Source organism: Macaca nemestrina, chromosome 9 (assembly GCF_043159975.1).
Source record: "Macaca nemestrina isolate mMacNem1 chromosome 9, mMacNem.hap1, whole genome shotgun sequence".
Classification (NCBI taxonomy): Eukaryota; Metazoa; Chordata; class Mammalia; order Primates; family Cercopithecidae; genus Macaca; species Macaca nemestrina.
Window position 1 is genome coordinate 127,950,038 of NC_092133.1, and position 21,006 is coordinate 127,971,043.

General features: G+C 38.8%; 1 long non-coding RNA gene and 1 other non-coding gene across 6 annotated transcripts in view; both read right to left on the bottom strand.

Moving 5' to 3' along the window:
- The window catches only part of LOC112427779 (uncharacterized), a 194,587-nt gene that overhangs the window by 95,600 nt on the left and 77,981 nt on the right, over positions 1–21,006 (bottom strand). For all 5 annotated transcript variants that reach the window (XR_011608238.1, XR_011608240.1, XR_011608239.1 and 2 more), the window contains one exon: positions 2,303–2,379. This is a non-coding gene — a long non-coding RNA (uncharacterized lncRNA). The remainder of the gene's footprint in view (positions 1–2,302; positions 2,380–21,006) is intronic.
- LOC112427796 (small nucleolar RNA U13) lies at positions 18,224–18,327 on the bottom strand. The gene has a single exon (XR_003019535.1). It is a non-coding gene; the product is annotated as a small nucleolar RNA U13 (small nucleolar RNA).

Genomic DNA, 21,006 nt, shown 5'->3' on the forward strand with positions numbered 1-21,006 from the left:
CTCATTATTCTAAACAATGAATATTACTGGTACCATCTTTTTATAATGTATGTCTTGATTCAACACATCATGCATCTTTTAAAATCATACATTTTTTCTTGGATTCATTTGGCAAGAGAATTTTCTTAATCACATCATGTTTCTTAACAACTCAAAGAGATATTTTAAGACACTTAAATATCTTTCAAATGTTCCCTCCAATTTTTATTTTTAAATCCTTAAATTTCTACTTAGCACAAAGTTTTTCCTTACAAGTATTTCTTTTTTAGAATGAATAATAATTCACTGTCAACACATTAATGTAATAGTAGTGGAGATCATTTAAAAGCAGTTATTCAAAGAAATAATGTTCATTCTACAATAACTTGGCCACATATAACATCTTGACCCTTTCATTTATTGAGCAGCTACTATAAATTGACACTATGCTCTGTGGTCATGAATGTGAACAAGACAAAGACTCAACAACCAAAGTGTTTATAATTAAGGTTGCCAGGTTTAGCAAATAAAAATACTAAACTTTCAGTTAATGTGAATTCTGGATAAGTACTTTTTATTGTCAGCATGTCTCAAATATTTTATGGGATTTAGTTAAAAACATTTAGTGGCATGAACCCGGGAGTTGGAGCTTGCAAGGAGCCGCAATCGCACCACTGCACTCCAGTCTGGGCAACAGAGCGAGACTCCGTGTCAAAAAAAAAAAAAAAAAATTTACTTCATCTGAAATTCAAACTTAACAGGGCATTTTGTACTTTTTCTAGAAATTTACATATGATCTAATAGGAGAATAATAAAAATCATGATGTATTTAGTAAACATAAAATACACAGTTGTATTAAGCACTAGAAAATAGCTTAGGCTAGGCGTGGTGGCTCACACCTGTAATCCAGCACTTTAGGAGGCCCAGGTGAGCAGATTACTTGAGGTCAGGAGTTCGAGACCAGCCTGGCCAATATGGTGAAATCCCATCTCTACTAAAAATAGAAAAATTAGCTGGGCGTGGTGGCACATGCCTGTAATCCCAACTACTCTGGAGGCTGAGGCAGGAGAATTGCTTGAACCCAGTAGGTGGAAGTTGCAGTGAGCCGAGATCGCGCCACTGCACTCCAGCCTGGGTGGCAGAGTGAGTCCCCCTTTCATTCAATCAATTGATCATCATCAATAAAATAGGAGTTTAATCACGCTATGCAAATTGAGAAGTGGAAGATAAGAGAAGGATTTATTAAAGAGTTGTTGCTGAACTGGGTTTCAAGCAAGCAAGTTATATTCAAACAAATGGTAACCACTGGTGTTCCAGAAAAGGGGGAAGGCAGAAGTAATGTTGGATGCAAGAAAAGAGCCACATTTATCCTAATAATTGTGGTCTGTTTGGGCTGGCAAAGAAGTTTATACTGGGAGATATAAAACAAGCGGTACCATAAATAATGTATGTAAGTCTAAAGTGATAAAGTATGAAAAATATGCACCACATTATATTTCTAGTATATTAATTATAAATTCAAGGGTACAATAGTTCAACAACAGTACAGGTCAGTGATATAATTTCTGTCTAGAAAAAACAGCTATTCATATCAAGAGTTATAGCCCCCTCTACTGGTCAGAAGGAGAAAAATCCTCCGTTGATACCAAAATGCAATGGTTGGACAGACTGGATAATTAATTATAAACCATTTAGTAATATTGGCAATTTCATGGAATGTCTTATTTTAAGCTGCACAAGTCTTTTTTATAAATACCGCAGTTCAGAAACGAATTAATAATACAAAACACTCCAAAAGTTGGGGGATTCGTTTAAAGCCATTAAATGGAAAATGTTAGATTGTTCAAATGAAGCTCACTCAAGTTCTTGCTTTCCTCACCAAGATTAGGGAATTTTTTTCTGTCTAATCTGACCAAAAGTCCCCAGATGGCAAACACTAAGTCTGTTATAAGATATATTTTCTAACCACCTATAAGAGAATTATGTGTAAATAAGAGTTACTCTATGAGCCTGTAGAAATACTGCTTTCATCCCAAACCCATGGAAATGAGCGCTGCAAGAGCGGCTTAGCAATCTTCAGTTGAAACAATTGGCCCTGAGTGGTTCTTATTGGACCAGTTTGGGAGCAGTTCTCCAAAGGAAATACTCTTCAGTACACTAAACTTCTTCAGCTGCTAACTTGCTGATTGACTCCTGGGTACCCTCAATTAATTAGCATCACCTGTTTAACAAAAGCAACTCACTCCCTATTGTCTGTTAGATCAACTCTAAAATCTCTCTCTGGCAGGAATTTAATCTCTCCGCCAGCTGGTCCTGACTCACCTGCTCACATTCCTGTCCAAAGCCTGGATTCCAGTGAGGATTCCCCCTCATTGGTCCCCGCTCTGCCATGGGTCTCCCTGCAAAAAAAAAAAAAAAAAAAAAAAAAAAAAAAAAAAAAAAAAAAACTAATCACTCCTGCGGGAAAATGTAACTTCTCCTCTCTTTTCAGGGTCTACTTCAAGTCTCAGCGTCTACTGTACTGTGCAGCTACCATCTACCGTGTCTTAACTCTCTAAATCCTTCATGTTCATTATGTTTTAGACTTGCTCCTATATGTCGTGTTGTATTTACTGTTTTCTTGTCAATTTCTGAGCCAATACATGTGTAGGACCCCCTGGAAGGTTAATAATTTGGTACCTTTCTAGTTCATGTTGGTTACCTGTTAATCCGGAAGAGATTCACGTGGTATGAGGAAGCACATAGGGCAGGGACCACAGAGTTCAGTCACTACCCTACTGTTTCCAAGACCTTCCTACTTCACTCCGTACAACACACGGCCTGCAGCATGGCGTGTCTCTAAGGGTCTCACCGTCCTCTTCCTCATCCCCAAGAAGCTAATCAAAAACATTCATTCCAAACACATATAGTGCATACCCTCAGAAATGATTTGTTTATAGGATCTTCCCAGTCTTGTTATTTTTCTACTGTTATTTGGCATGCCCTGCAGACTGAGACAGAGCAGTTTCCTGGCTAGCGTACTTTGTGGCCAGCTCTGTATATATTAGAGTAGCCCTTGGCTCCTCAGCTACCATGTTTAGATATCCTATTTTAGTCTTCTCTATGTGCAATGGGATCTGTCATAATTCAGCATACACTAAAACTGTTTTTCTTTTTTTTTTTCTTCACCTTTTAAGTTGAGGGGTACATGTGCAGGTTGTGCAGGTTTGTTAACATAGGTAAACATGTGCCATGGTGGTTTGCTGCATAGATCATCCTGTCACCTAGGTATTAAGCCCAGCATCCATCAGCTATTCTTCCTAATGCTCTTCCTCCCTCCACCCCTCAACAGGCCCCAGTGTGTGTTGTTCCCTGCCATATGTCCATGTGTTCTCATGGTTCAACCCCCACTTAAGAGTGAGAATATGTGGTGTTTGTTTTTCCATCCCTACATTAGTTTGCTGAGGATAATGGCTTCCAGCTCCATCCATGTCCCTGAAAAGGACATGATCTCATTCCTTTTCATGGCTGCATAGTATTTAATGATGTATATGTACCACATTTTCTTTATCCGGTCTATCATTGATGGGCATTTAGATTGATTCCATGTCTTTGCTATTGTGAATAGTGCTGCAGTGAACATACATGGGCATATATCTTTATAACAGAATGATTTGTATTCCTTAGGGTATATACCCAGTAATGGGATTCCTGGGTCAAATGGTATTTCTGCCTTTAGGTCTTTGAGGAATTGCCATACTGTCTTCTATAGTGGTTGAACTAATTTACACTCCCACCAACGGTGTAAAAATGTTCCTTTTTCCTTTCCACAACCTCACCAGCATCTGTTGGTTTTGACGTTTTAATAATAGGGATTCTGACTGGCATGAGTATCTCACTGTGGTTTGATTTGCATTTCTCTAATGATCAGAGATGTTGGGCTTTTGTTTCATATGTAAAACTCTTGATAAATACTTGAAAAGTTGACCATAATCATGGACAGTCATCATTATACTGCTGTCTGCAATCTCTGGTTTAAGGGTACTAAAGAGGGTATACATCAGTATTTTGAATTTGTTTGTTTTTAGGCTGCAAAAGTACAATTATTTAAAGTATACATATTACTTCAATAGACGAATGCCTTACATAACATATAGTTACTTTAGCAATTCCAGACAACCTAAGAATTTCATTTCTAGCTATATGACTGACAAATTAACATGACAACACCAACACTAAAGCATTAGAAAAGCTAAATACACGTTAGCAAACATTCTTCTGGGGCAGAGTACTTAAAAATACATCAGAGAAAAAGGATATTATCCAAAAATGTCAAGCATATTTGACAAAGAACCAAACATAAAATTAGAATATTTATTAGAAAATAAATGTACTTGTTATAGCAGAAACCCCCTAAATATTCAAACTCTAAGACTATTACATTCACTTATTTGACATAAAATTTGTGTCTGCAATTATGTCTCAGCCATTGTGATCCAGAACATCAAGGTATTTTGTATATATTATATTCAGGATTGAATTTCAGCCAGGACACAGCGTAATACAGGAGACATGGCAGATACCTAATAACAGTTTGTTACATTATTTGAAATGAACAAACACCTTAGACTAAGTACTCTGATTTAATTAGCAAGCATCAATTTGATGTGAGGGCACCTATTATCTATTAATTAAACAAAAACACACACACACATATACACACGCACACACAATTTATCTGATGAAGTTGCATACTAGGTATACCAGTTGTTCATTGCTACAAAGCAAATTGCTACAAACATTGTGGCTTTGAGCAATATTAATTTGTTATATCACAGCCAGGTAAGCAAGAACTCTAGGATGACATGACTCATTCATGGCTGGATTATTTTCATCGGGTGTCCCAGTACTGAAACCAGGGTATCAGCAGGTTGGTCTGTTATTTGGAGGATATGGAAGAATCCACATATAAACTCATCCAGATTGTTGGCAGAAGTGGAGGTCCCCGTTTCCTTGCTGGCTATCAGCAGGGAGCCACTCTTAGCTCCTGGAGACCACCTGCATTCCTTGGCCTCTAGGAGCTGGGAGTGGTCCCATTCATCTTCGAAACCAGCAAAGATGCATCAAATTCCATCCCAAGCTTTGGATCTCTGATTCCTTTCACCAGTACATTAGAAGTTGGCTTTTAAAGGGTTTCATGTAATTAGATTATCTCCTTTTTTGCCACATAATATAATATAGTCTGTAGTCATGCGTGTGGTATCTCCTCATATGCAAAGTTTCCACTGCACTGAAATGGAATAGAATTACACAAAGGTGAGGGCTATCAGGGACTTCTATAGAATTCTGCCTACTGCATGCCAAGTGTGTTACTTAGTTGGTAGTTATGCTACATATTAAAAGAAGATAGAACATGGCCAGGTGCAGTGGCTCACGCCTGTAATCTCCGCACTACGTGAGGCTGAGGCAGGTGGATCACCTGAGGTTGGGAGTTCGAGACCAGCCTGACCAACATGGAGAAACCATGTCTCTACCAAAAATACAAAAATTAGCCTGGCGTGGTGGCACATGCCTGTAATCCCAGCTACTTGGGAGGCTGAGGCAGGAGGATTGTTTGAACCTGGGAGGCAGAGGTTGTGGTGAGCTGGGACCGAGCCAGCCCGGGCAACAAGAGCGAAACTCCATCTCAAAAAAAAAGAATAAGATAGAACATATGCTTATTAATTTAACAAACATCTATAGCACTCCATGTACCAGATGCTATTACTACAAAGATTAATAAACCATAGTCCCTGCCCCCAAGGAGATTGACTTATAATATGGGTTTACTGTGGTGAGTGCAAGAATGGAGAACTCTTGAATATATAGGAGATGGATCTGAAACTTGACCTGGGACCTAGATGGGTACTAGCATGAGACAATAAAATCTAAGCAGCTTCTCAGATGGCAGAGGGCCTTGCACATCATGCTAAGGGATTTGGTTGTATTCTGTAGTTGATAGAGAGCCCTTGGTAGTTATCAAGCAAGGGAATGGCATGAGATTCCTGCAAACAGCAGTCATCCAGACATTGACAATGTCCCTAGCAATAAATAATATAATACCAGCTTCAACATATGCAGACTGAGTCACTATTATCGTTACTGCTTTGGGGAGAAGCAAATTCTAATGACCTAGTGGCCCAAAATATTAGTGCAATTTTCAAAGGAACCTAATTTGTAATCGACCATCACCTCAGCACTGAGAAAATCTGACTCAGCCCGGCATCTCCTCCATCAATATTCTGTGACAAATTTCTAATTTGCCATAATCTACTATGTCATCCTTCCAAACTTTCATGACTTTCCCACCCACCCTCTGCCAGGCTTTTCAACTACCCACAAAAAAAGATTTTTTTATAGACTAGAATTGAAGTTTTGTGCACATTTTTTTTTAAGCTGCACATTTTTTACCTGCTGTTGCTTCCTGAGAAAAGGTTACAGGAATCTCAAGTAAATTTTAATGAGTTGGCTTCTTGGGTCTCAGAACTGATTTATGTAGGGAAGCATTTGAGATTTTCTAGTAAGTGCATGGTTGACATGAATTATCACGCAGGTGTACACCATTCCACATACATAGTCCTGTTAGTTTAAAGAGTATCCAAGTTACAGAAACAGAATAATTTTTAAATGTCAATGTTGGATCTCTGCTAACTACGAAGAACTAAGTATTTAGAAAATCAAATTTCTGCCTCCTAGAAGTGACTCATCATTAACCTCTTGTCAGAGGAATATATTGTTTAAAGAAATAATAAACGTGGAGGAGGAACGACTATTTCCTGATTAAGAGGAGAAGAAAAAAAATCAAGTAACTCCCTTTGCATGACTGTCCCTACTCGTGCGTCCATCCTGTTCTCCCTCCTGTTAGCAGACATGTGTATGACTCATGAGATTCTATTTGAAGTTTCAGCTCCACTACTTTCCTCCCAGAGTAGCATTTTCTGGCAAAAATCTATGAGGTCATAAAATGGAGAAGCCTGAGCTTTCAAGATTCCTGACTACCAAGAAGACAGGTCAACATTTTTAAACAGGAAGGCTCAAAAATCAAAATGGTAATATTTAAAGGAACATAATGTCATCTCCCCTAAATATATTATTTTAAAAATCCATACCACGATAAGGTAATGGGAAGTTTTAGGGCTTCTATAAATTAACTTCTGAAATATCTAAATTTCTCAAAAAGAATTTTGTTTTATTCAATAAAAAATAAATGCTTCTGAACACCTACTATGTTGAGGCAGGATACCCTGCACAGGAAATACAATGTCGAATGAAGCGCCTTGTCAAATTCTATTATAACCATAGGGTGTTGGGAGTTTATATCCTTGGAAACCTTCAAATATCAACCCCCAACCCACGCATTGCAACCGTGGAAGCTTTAGTGATCTTCCCAACTGAGGTAGAAGGTAGGTGGCGCTTGACTCTGGACCAGACTGAAGACTGGCCACAACCTGGAAGAGGCACCAAAAGCACCTTTCCATAAGACACACCTACCAGCACCATGACAGTTTACCATCGCCATGGCAACACCCAAAAGTTACTGCCTATTGTCTAGCTATTTCCTGAACAACTCACCATTTCATTAGCATGAAGTGGGTATTAATATGACTGTCAAACTGCCCCTAGGGCTGCTACTCTCTGCACTCTGCCTATGGAGTAGCCCGGCTCCACAGGGTCAGTCACGGAACTGGAACACTGCTGACACCTCAGTAAAGCTGTTTTCTTCTACCACCGGCTCACTCTTGAATTCCTTCCTGAGCAAGGCCAAAAACTTGAGCTAAGCCCCATTTTGGGGGCTCACCTGTCCTGCGACACAACTGTATGTTATAACTTCTTCCCGCAAGGAATCAACCGTATTTAGAGCCTTTAGCCCATTCTTCTTCATATTCAAGTTATTTATTCAATTGTCTTTTTAATCACCATTATCAAAACAACATAGTTCACCGTATTCTAACTCCCCCAACACATCCCTTTATGAACTACAAATCCTCCAAGACAAAGACTTTCCGTTACTTCTGTAGCCCTCAAAGCAGAAATGTTAAGAAAATATTTGACAAATTGAAATATTTCAGTTAATTGCCTTTCATTTTCTGTAACTCCAACGACTCAATGAAGAGTCCAGTTGTATAATGTGAGGTCATAGTCACAGCACCTGTTCCTGTGGTCTTGTAGAGTTATGGAAGAATCTATTATTTTGCCATTCTTAGGGTTAGCAAAATTTCCTAAAAACCTAAATTCCACTGAATAGTACTAAGAATATGTTACTTTCTGATATAACAGTAGACAATAAATTTTCTATAATTTAAGGGATGTCTTGTCCAATTTCAAGAATAATTCCCAGGCGGTTGGCATCTACAAAGCAGGGCAGGCAAAATTCTATAGGAAAAGAGCCTTGTGAAATTTCACAGGTGGAAAAGTCAACCTCTCCTTATCTTACAAAAATACAGTAATTAGATCATTTTTCTCAATATATGTAAGGATTCTTAAGTCTTCATTTGAATATCAGTCAAGATATTGACTATTAAAAAATAGATGCTTTCTGTATCTTTGGAAAATTAAATAATAGGCTTCAAAAATAATATTCAATTCATTTAGTCTATTAACAGGATCCAAATGCATGAATGTTTGGGGCAGACTAGAACACCTGTCTTTTGACTGGAGTTCTGCTGATTGGTAGGTAGATGCCACGGTTGGTACCAACAGCTGTGGGAGATAGATAGGTTGTGGGTCATTTTTTTGCTGGTAGGTATCTAGTCTTATATTTTGCATGAGGTATAGACATATTGAAACTAACAATATAATTGCCACACTGAACCACACTCTACTAACCTAACACTCAACCCCTGAAATCAGAATCCTTGCTGCATTGACAAACTTTTTAACAATGTTCTATTTTAACTTTATTCCCCTAATATTATTAATCATTATTCATATTTTGGAAGAAAAATCTACCAGAACACTGTCAGCCTAATCCTCTATTCAGCAATGTCTGGTAGGAAAAGTTTCCCAAGAGGTGCTCCTTCTTGGAAAGGAGAGTGGAATGTTTCATAAGGTTCTGGCAAGAGAGCATCACCAAAGTCAGCAAGTGCAAATTATTCTTGCATCTTAGCAGCCATTACTTGGGCAGCTTGGTTTCACCAAGAAAAGTGAAGAGAAATAGTCACTGGATAAATTCAAGTGAAGGCAAGGTGGGGAAGGACAGCTGCCAGGGACAATGACATACAAATACCACAGTGAGTAACTCTTTTTTTTCCAACTTTTAGTTTAGATTCAGGGGGTACATGTGCAAATTTGTTACATAGGCATATTGTGTGATCCTGAGGTTTGGGGTACGAATTATTCCATCACCCAGGAAGTAAGCATAGTACCTAATAGATAGGTTTTCTTTTTTCTTTTTTTTTTTTTTCTTTTTTGAGACAGAGTCTCGCTCTGTTGCCCAGGCTGGGGTACAGTGACACAGTCTCAGCTCACTGTAACCTCCGCCTCCTGAGTTCAGGCAATTCTCCTGCCTTAGCCTCCAGAGTAGCTGGGACTACAGGCACCCGCCACCATGCCCAGGTAATTTTTGTATTTTTAGTAGAGAAGGGATTTCACCATGTTGGCCAGATTGGTCTCGAACTCCTGACCTCAGATGATCTGCCCACCTCGGCCTCCCGAAGTACTGGGATTACAGGCATGAGCCACTGCCTCCTGCCAGGTAGTTTTTCAAACCTTGCTTCCCTCTGTCCCCACTCTTATAGTTCCCAGTGTCTATTATTCCCATTTTTATGTTCATATGTACTCAATGTCTTGCTCCCCCTTATAAGTGAAAATATGTGTTACTAGATTTTCCATTCCTGCGTTAATTCACTTAGGATATTGCTGCATCCGTGGTGCTGCAAAGGACATGATTTTATTCTTTTTCTGGCTGCCTGGTAGTCCATGGTGTATATGTTCCCACAATGGGAAATTCTCAAGTCTCAAGTCCTGCAGGGTTTCTCACAAGATTAAGTTGATTGAAATTAAAGGCTAAAACAAAATAAGAAAATTGGCTTTTAGCAATAAGTAACAACAAAACTCCACAATAAGTAGATAGCTTCTAGCTCAGGACATTACATCACTATAGTACTGTGCATACTATGGTACATATATACTATATATGTATATGTACTATATGTGTATGTGTACTATATATGTAGTGTACTATGTGTACTATATATGTAGTGTACACTACACATATGTAGTGTACTATACACATATACACATATAGTACTATATAGTATTATAGCATACATGTATATACATATGCTATATATAATAGAGTATACACATATATGTATACTATCTATGTACACTATATGTAGTATACATACACATACATATTATGTATAGTATATACTATCTCTAGTATACACATATGTGTATATATAGTATACATGTACTATAGTATATACAGTACTACAGTATATACATATATACTATAAATAGATAGTATACACATATACTAACTATATATACAAATATACTATCTACATATAGTATATCAGTGTATACTATTATAGTGTATATACATAGTGTACATATGTAGTACAAAGTATAGAATAGATAATCATATAATAACTTAATGGATTTTGTTAAATATTTATTCAACTCCTGCTGAGCAAAGGATATTAATTTTGGTCAACATGTTGCAAAATGATGCAGTCACTTCTTGGTAGGAAGCAATTTGGTATAATGGCTACACTGGGTCTTTTTATGATTTGGAAAAATATTAGCCTTGGTTACATGATTTTATAGATTTTTCTGTTCTGATAGTTGTTGAAACTACAAAATTAATTTTACTTTATTTGTATATTTAGTTATTCATTAAAAAATGTATTAGTACTATATGTAAAGTGTTTTGCTAAGGCATTATAGAAAATGAAGTATTTGATTTGGAGGCTTTAATATGCTTGGGATAAAAGTGATAAGATAAAAATATTTTAGCAATATTAATGAGAATCTTTGGCACAAGGTAAGTAACTATATGTTTATTTTCCATATCATGCATCTTTACTTCTTTATTTACAACTAATACAAAATGAGAAAGTGTAACACCTTTAAAAATCATCCATAATTTCACCTTCTGGTAATAAATGGTATTAAGACTTTATATCTTTCAGCCTTTTTTCCATGCATGTAAGTGAATTGTATGTGATTAGGAAAAATACAGCATTGTTAGTTCTGTGCTGGCTGGGAATCCCATGGCTGACAGCAGAGTGCCTTGGTGTTTACTGTCCAGAATGAGGTTGTAGGGGATGGGGAGATACAAGAGGAAGCAAGGCTGGCTTAAATAAGCTACATAGAAAAGAGCATAGCATAATAAAATAGATCTGGAATATGGAAGGAAAAGAGAAAAGACCAGCCCAGTAAAGACTGTGGTGTGAAACTTTAGGTGATCTGGAGAGATGGGATAAAGCTTTGAGTAGAGGAGAGAGAGACAGAGACAGAGGCTGAGAGAACAGAAGCAAGTTTAAGAAATGTATGCCATTTAAATTTACATTGCTTTTCAAATTTTGGGAAGATGTCATACTTCTAATTATTGAATGAAGACCCATAGGTGATTCAACTTAAATGAGTATGTTTCCTCATTTTTATGACACCTGTTGCATTTGTACCCAGCTCTGCGCATTCCCTTTATTCCAGTAACATCATCGACTCCACAAACCTATTCCTGGCAGCCACACTTGAAATGACATAATCTATTTCTCTGGCCATACTTCATACACTAAGGATAGACCTCATATATGTATATATTATTGGTCCAAGTCTCTCCAGAAATTTGAAACTGGAATTTACAGAATGCCTAGCATTTTCTAGATATAGCTGGACTGTAATGCATAAAGTTAGGACTCCTGGGATAGACATAACCCATCATGGATCATGGAATTAAAAGAGAGAGAGATGAAAGATGAAGAATACTGACAATTTTTTTAATACGTGTAATACATGGATGAGACTTTTCTTGGGACATTTCTCATAAGAAGTAGCCTTGGGATCCTTGAGATCTCTTTTTTGTTAAAATAAATTCCCTTTTTATTTGTTTTGACTATTCAAGTTAGCATCTTTTTTTTTGGCAACCACACACACACACACACACACACACACACACACACACAGATGTTGGGTAACCTGTCTTTTCTCATTCAGTAATATCGCAGGAATCTTTGTCATATTAATAAATATAGATTTACCTCTTCTACATTAATTACTGCATCATTTTGCACTGAAAATGCCCCATAACTTATTTAATTAATCCCTATTTTGTACATGTTTTGCTTTAATTAATCTTCACACACACATCTGCATAGTTTCTTTAGGATAAATTTATAGTAGCATACATGCTGGATCAAAGAGTGAGTATTTCTTTTAAGACTTTTGAGACATGTTGACAAATTATTTTATAAATATGTAACAATTCATCAAAACTAGCTATAAGTATTGACTAGTTAAATAGGAGGTGAGACATGCATCCTGTTTTAAGGTACAGCCCTTTGATCACTAGAGCAGTACAATATTTATTCACATGTAGGTCTTTTTCTTTCTTTGTTAATTATACTTTTACATTCTATACATTCTATTCTTAACTCTTTTTTTAAATTTTTTTTATTATTATTATACTTTAAGTTCTAGGGTACATGTGCATAACGTGCAGGTTTGTTACATATGTATACTTGTGCCATGTTGCTGTGCTGCACCCATCAACTCGTCAGCACCCATCAACTTGTCATTTACATCAGGTATAACTCCCAATGCAATCCCTCCCACCTCCCCCCTCCCCATGATAGGCCCCGGTGTGTGATGTTCCCGTTCCCGAGTCCAAGTGATCTCATTGTTCAGTTCCCACCTATGAGTGAGAACATGCGGTGTTTGGTTTTCTGTTCTTGTGATAGTTTGCTAAGAATGATGGTTTCCAGCTGCATCCATGTCCCTACAAAGGACACAAACTCATCCTTTTTGATGGCTGCATAGTATTCCATGGTGTATATGTGCCACATTTTCTTAATCCAGTCTGTCACTGATGGACATTGGGGTTGATTCCAAGTCTTTGCTATTGTGAATAGTGCCGCAATAAACATACGTGTGCATGTGTCTTTATAGCAGCATGATTTATAATCCTTTGGGTATATACCCAGTAATGGGATGGCTGGGTCATATGGTACATCTAGTTCTAGATCTTTGAGGAATCGCCATACTGTTTTCCATAATGGTTGAACTAGTTTACAATCCCACCAACAGTGTAAAAGTGTTCCTGGAGTCTCACCCTATCATCCAGGCTGGAATGCAGTGGTGCAGTCTCAGGTCACTGCAACCACCACCTCCCAGGCTTAAGCGATTCTTCTGCCTCAGCCTCCCGAGTAGCTGGGATTACAGGTGCCCACGACCGCGCCCAGCTAATTTTTTGTTTCTTTAGTAGAGACGGGGTTTCACCATATTGGCCAGGCTGGTCTCGAACTCCTGACCTCATAATCGGCCCGCCTCAGCCTCCCAATCTTAACTCATTTCTAAAAAGGTATATGGTTTTGCCTCTTTGATTTGTAAGAGATCTTTTAAATATATTAAAAGTAAGGAGTTCTGAGATAGATCTGGATCATGGAATTAGAGAGGAGATGAAAGATGAAGAATACTGACAAATTTTTAATATTTTAAATATATTAAAAGAAATTTTGAATATAAATATCAGTCCCATTTTAGCATATGTGCTACACATACATTTCCCTAGTTTGTTATTTGACTTTCATTTTTCTGTCTAGTGGGTTTATGACCATTTTGTTTTAAATTTTTCTTAATTTATCATATAGCAATCTTAACCTTCTACATTTCTGCATCTGAGAATACACTTAGAAATTCCTCTTGCATTCCAAGATTACATAACCAGCCAATTGGTTCTCTTAGTTTTTCCAGGAAGGGAATCATTTGATCATCTCTGTAGTATTATTTAAAACTGTTTTTCCTTTCTTCTTCCTTCCTCCTTTTTCTTTGTCTGATTATATTGACTAGAATTTCCAAAACAATAGTCAATAAAGAAAAAAACCAACATAGATAGTAGGCATCCTATGTCTTGTTCCAAACTTCAGTGGAAAAAGCATGTAGTGTTTTTCTGTTAAGTCGATGTTCGGCAATTGGATTCTGAAACACCCTGTTTATACTACCAAAGTAACTTGCCGTTCACAGCTTCCTGGGAGGTCCTGTGCAAATTGGAAGTTGACTTTGCTCAAATGCCACTTCAGCATCTCTACAGCTAATTTTTTCTCCTTTGACCTATTGATGAGATAAATTATATTAATAGATTTTCTGATATTGCACCATCCTTAAAATCCTAGAAAAAATTTAATTTGCTTATGATGGCATTATATGTTTTAATTCCTCTTTGAAAACCTTAAGATCTATATTCATAAGTACTACTTGTTTATCATTTTTATTTTTCTACATGTTTTTCTAGTACTTATAGTATGAATATACTAGCTATAGAAAAAGAATTCAAAATGTAATTTCCTATTACTGTCTAATAACAGTTAACTGTGTAGAGGAGGTCTGTTCTATTATTCACCCGTTCTCTGGTGATAGTAACTACCCTTCTCTCTATTCTTAACCATGTGGTTTTGTGGGGTTTTTTTTTTAACTTTTTTATTATGGAAATTTTCAAGCCTATGGAAAAGTAAACTGAAATACAGTGAATCCATCATTTGGTCCTAACTTCAAAAACGACCAAATTCTTCACAGTTTGTGTATATGTGTGCTTTTAAGAAGCAGAGAGTTTAATAGGCAAGAAAGACAAGAGAAGGCAGAAAGAAGAAGCTCCCCCATACAGAGACGGGGTGGATGTCGGGGAGGGGGGAGGCTCCAAAGCCAAAAGAGGAGGTCCCTCCCCAATTGTTTTATCTATTCCCCCTCATGTTTTAAAAATTTAATGCTTGTCATCATGTGATTTCACAGTAAATTCTTCATGATATATCTTTAAAGGATGCAGTAAAATGAACCAATAAAGTGCCTTAGTTCTTTAAGCTTATAAGTTTATTGTTTGTTTTTTACTTTAAGCAAAACATTTAAACTAAGGTAGATAGCACAGTTTGTGTGTCTAGAACATTTCACAGGCCTTGCTTATACATTCCTGGGTCTAATATGTTTGGGGGACCACTCCTCTAATATAATCTTTGCATTTCTTCTATGATTATTAATCTAATCAGAGTTCCTCTCATATGCTTTATGTGTTGTTTCAAAAATAAACTTCTCTATTCACTGCTTTTGGTTTATTATTTTCTCCTTTTTTCTCTATTTCTGCTATACCTTTCTCCTATAGCTCTTCGATATATTTTAATATTCCTTTATTAGTTTTCATTGAATGGTACTTTAGTTAACTTATATCTATGACTTGTTGCTTAACAATAAACAATGAGGCCATGAATTTCTAATATTTTGTGAAGTAAATAGTTTTACTTTGGCCCAGAAGTCATACAAGAAAATATTTTACATGTTTCCAAGTAGTTAATTTTTATTATTGACCTTTTGTTATTAATATCAATGTGATGGCTTTGTGATTAAAGAATGTGTTCTGCAGACTTTACACATTTACTGAGAAACATATTTGTGGCCAAATACACCATTGATTATGATAAATGTTCAAAGGCACCACTTAAGAGGATGTATATCCTCAGTAACAAATGCAAAGTTTATAATATTTATACATGTGCCCTAATCTGCTTTGTGTTGCTATAACGGATTGAGACTGGGTAATTTAAAAAGAAAAGAAGGCTTATTTGGCTTATGGTTCTGATGGTTGGAAAGTCCAGGATTGGACATCTGCATCTGGTGAGGGCCTCAGGCTGACTCCACTCATGGCAGAAGGTGATGGGAGCTGATATGCGCAGAGATCACATGGCAACAGAAGAAGCAAAAGGGAAAGTGGGGAACTGCCAGGAGCTTTTTCACAACCAGCTCTCTTGGGAACTAATAAAGTGAGCATCACTAACTCCAAAGGAAGGGCATTAATCTGTTCATGAGGGATCCTCCCTCATGGCCCAAACACCTCCCAACAGGCCCCACCTCCAACATTCGGGGTAAATTTCAACATGTGGTTTAGAAAGGCTAAACATCCAAACCCTAGCAACATGTATGTATGTAACTGTAAAATCAACATTTTTTGTTGTTATATTAGTCATACTTGTATTTCCAGAAATATGGCAGACCATATATCCTGAAAAATTATCCCAAACTACCTAGAAATGAAATACACCTGTAATCCCAGCACTTTGGGAGACCAATGTGGGCGGATCACCTGAGGTCGGGAGTTTCAGACCAGCCTGACCAACATGGAGAAACCCCATCTCTACTAAAAATACAAAAAAAAAAAAAATGGTCGGGTGTGGTGGCATATGCCTGTAATCCCAGCTGCTCAGGAGGCTGAGGCAGGAGAATCCCTCGAACCCGGGAGGAAGAGGTTGCTGTAAGCTGAGATTGCGCTATTGCAATCCAGCCTGGGCAACAAGAACAAAACTCCATTAAAAAAAAAACAAGAGAGAGAGAGAGAGAAAGAAAAAAAGATAGATAGATGATAGATAGATAGATAGATTGATAGATAGATGATAGATAGATAGATAGATAGATAGATAGATAGATAGATAGATAGACAGACAGATAGACGAGTCCTCTTTAAATGAAGAGCTAAGCATCCAAGAATAGGAAAAATTCTTAGGAAAAACAATAGGGTGTTTAGAAAGCTGAAACCTGAATGGTAGCTGAAGCTGAAATTTATGGATCATGTATTTTGAGACACTTCTAGGGAGCAGGAAACAAGGCCTTGTACCTACTTAAGGGGGCTGGGACTGAGGCACCCATCACCCACACTTATTAAAGGTTGCAGGGTTTATCACATACATAGAAGTAAAAGGACTGGCGATAATAGCCCAAAGAACAGCAAAGATGAAATATAAGTACAACATTGTGAGATTCGTGTACTCTATATGAAGTGGTGAAGGTAGATTGTAATTTATTCAAGATATATAGTAAACCGGCCAGGCGTGGTGGTTCATGCCTGTAATCCCAGCACTTTGGGAGTCTGAGGTGGATGGATCACCAGAGGTCAGGAGTTCGAGACCAGCCTGGCCAACATGGTGAAACCCCATCTCACTAAAAATACAAATGGTAGCTGGGCGTGGTGGTGGGCGCCTGTAATCCCAGTTACTCAGGAGTCTGAGGCAGGAGAATCTCTTGAACCTGGGAGGCAGAGGTTGCAGTGAGCCAAGATTGGGCCACTGTACTCCAGCCTGGGCAACAGAGTGAGACTCCACGTAAAATAAAATAAAATAGATGTATAGCAAACCTAGAACAGCCACTAAAAGATAAAGCCAAGAAAGGAGATAAAATGGAATTCTGAAAAACACTCATTTGTTCCAAAAGAAGGCAGGAAAAAGAGGGAGGAAAAAAACAAATACCAGACAGATAGGAAACAAATAGCAAGAGTGAAAGATTTAAAACACAGCAACTTGATAAATACACTGACTGTAATTTAAGTGAACCCAGTGGACTCAGAGTGAAACAGACCTGGGCCAGGACTTCATCGATTTCCTTTCCCCTGTATATACATGTCTGGGGCATGGGATGGGGGCTGTGTGGGGAAATGATACCACTTAGGGTCCTTGGATATCAGTTCCAACTTGGATCTGTATCCAACAGCTGGCAAGACAGCTGGGTCTTGTCCTTTCTCCAGTGTACATTTATCCAAATAAATGGCTCTAGGGGTCTTCGTTGAAGGATTAAGACAATCACTATTTCAGACACGTGCTGTGGAGTTGCAGAGTTCTTTTCTGTGAAGACTCTAGCTCTTCTTCAGTCAATGAGTTCAGAGTGAGAAAGCTCAAGCCTAGATACTGGACAAGGGCGTATTTATTTATTTATTTATTTATTTATCTGATACAGGATCTTTCTCTGTCACCCAGGCTGGAGTGCAGTGGTGCCATATAGCTTACTGCAGCCTTGAACTCCTGGACTCAAGCAATCCTCCTGCCTCAGCCTCCCGAGTAGCTGGTGCTACAGACATGTACCACCATGCCTGGCAAATTTTTTTTGTTTGTTTTTAATACAGACAGGGTATCACTATATTTCCTAGGATGGTCTTGAACTCCTGGCCTCAAGCAATCCTCGTGCCTTGGTTTCCCAAAGTGCTGGGTTTACACACATGAGCCACTGTACTTGACCTATTTGCTTTTTCCATGTCAGATGAGTAATGTGCCCATGTTGCAATAAGGTTTGAGAGTGACACATCTCACACATGCATGTGAATACTCAATCATCACACTTACGAACTACCAAAGGATCTCATCATTTTCTGTCGGAGCACCCACTTCAGCCTCTGCTCATCCATATTTTGTTTTTTTGGGGTTTTTTTGTTTTGTTTTTTTTGAGACGGAGTCTCACTCTGTCGCCCCTGCTGGAGTGCAGTGGTGTGATCTTGCCTCACTGCAACCTCCGCTTCCTGGGTTCCAGTGATTTCCTGCCTCAGCCTCCCGAGTAGCTGGGATTCCAGGTGCATGCCGCCATGCCCAGCTAATTTTTGTATTTTTAGTAGAGATGGGGTTTCACCATGTTGGCCAGGATGGTCTCGATCTCTTGACCTCATGATCCACCTGCCTCAGCCTCTCAAAATGCTGGGATTACAGGCATGAGCTACCATGCCTGGCCTGCTTATACACTCTTTGTATCTTTTGACGGCATAGAGTAAGCAAGGCCTTTACTGACAACTGCTTTGGACACTGTGATGCACCACTCAGGTGCCTCTTCTATGAACGACTTGAAGTCCCAGATGCTGGGATGCTCTCTGAAGGCACCTTTGAACTGCCAGCATCCTTAGGTGTCACCCAGCTGTAGAGACACTGTCTACTAAGGTCATGCTGTTTCCCAGAATGGCCTACATCCAGTGACTGCTTGGTGCAGAAATATAAAGGGCTAGCATCCCCACTCAACTCAGGACAATACTAAAGGACCATTTCGGCTCCAGGACTGCCCTGCAGTTGGCCAAGACTAGTGTTGGGTCTGCCACAGAGCTGGATTTCCCTCTGCCCAATCTTGCTTCCATAACCTGCCTTCCACAGCTATTGACTCCACCTACACCCTAAATTCTGTCCTAGAACCTGCAACAGTTGATCCCAGGAGTATTCTGTGGAAGCAGGAGATAAGATGGGGTTTTGAAGATAGCACCTGCCACTGGCTGAAGTAAGGACTACATCCATAGGGGTAGGCAGAACACAGGTGCTCCCAGAAACTTTTGCTGGTGGTAAACCGGGATGGCTATCAGTAGTACAGTGTGCACTAGCTGGTGTATCAGAAATTTGAGAAAGATGGAGGGAATCGTAGCTACAAGGTCAAGAAAATTGGATGAGTAGGGTTAAACTGTGTTAAACTCTGGAAATATGTAACAAAAATCTGAGACTTATTAATGGAAAACTATGTCTGAAAGCCAGATGGTGTTCTTTGTCATATACCTCACATTGGGAAGGCAGTGAGAACTGAGGGCTATGTCCAGGTATGAATTGTGGAGGTGACTGAGCTCCACAATTAGTTTAGTTAAAATAAAACTAAAGACAAATCCACTATACTGAGGTCAGGGTTTGGTTTAGAAAGAATGTGTCCTGGCCAGGCATGGTGGCTCATGCCTGTAATCCCAGCACTTTGGGAGGCTGAGGCAGGCAGATCACTTGAGCCCAGGAGTTTGAGACCGGTCAGCCCAATATAGGGAAACCGTGTCTCTACCAAAAATACAAAAATTAGCCAGATATGATGGCCCATGCCTGCAATCCCAGCTACTCAGGCAGCTGAAGCAGGAGAATCACTTGAACCCGGGAAGCAGAGGTTGCAGTGAGCCAAGATCGTGTCACAGCCTCGGTGACAAGAGCAAGACTCTATCTCAAAAAAAAAAGAAGGGAGGAAGGAAGGAAGGGAGGATGAGAGGGAGGGAGGGAGGGAAGGGGAGGAAAGGAAGAAAGGAGGAAAGGAAGAAGGGGAGAAAGGGAGAAAGAGAAAGAGACAAGGAGATAGAGAAAGGAAAGGAAAAGAAAGGAAGAAGAAGGAAGGAAGGAAGGAAGGAAGGAAGGAAGGAAGGAAGGAAGGAAGGAAGGAAGGAAGGAAGGAAAGAAAGAAAAAAAAAAAGAAAGAGAAATAGAGAAAGAAAGAAGGAAAGAAAGAAAAGAAAGAGAGAAAAAAGAAGGAAAGAAAGAAAAGAAAGAGAAAGAGAGAAGGAAGGAAGGAGAGAAGGAAGGAAGAAAAAGGAAAAGAAAGGAAAGAAGAAAGAAAAGGAAAAGAAAAAGAGAGAGAGAGAGAGAGGGTCCTGATACATAGGAAGGAGGTGTCTGGTTTGATGCTCTCCCCAAATCTTAAATTCCTAGATGTGTTTGAATCCTTTGAGCCTGCACAAATGTCCATTCTTTCTATTAAAAGCTAGCATGCTCCACCTTGCCTGAAGACAATGCTAGAAATCTCTTCCTTGCAAGTCAAAATGTGTCCCACTTGAGATCTGCCTTTAAGTCCTTTCCTGGCCTCTCTAGGCCTATAAGTCAGGTGAAGTCATAACTTAGGCCAGTCAGGAATGTGCTGGGCCTGATGAGGAAAGAAAGGAAACTATACTTCAAAACGAGCTGCAAGACTTAGCCTGTGCACACTGGAAATATATATGCGACAGTGAGTTCTGTAGTTGGTCCCACTAACCTTCCTCTTCTTGGTGTCCCACAGACACACCAGCTGAAAGAGCAGTTCCTAGAAAATGTGTGACAAAGTAGACACAAGAGGTAGACTGTACTGAACACTCTAATACATCACCCAGGTCCTCAGTCAATAAAGGGCTCATTGCTCCAGTTTTTAGGGATGTTATTATCAGATAGGCTTCAGTTGGCAAACCCTTTTGGGATTTGTCAGTGACAGAGAGCTGCCTTACCCAACATTATACCCAGTGATGGGTCATTTTATGGTTCAACCTGCCTGGACCAGGGGATGCCCAGATATCT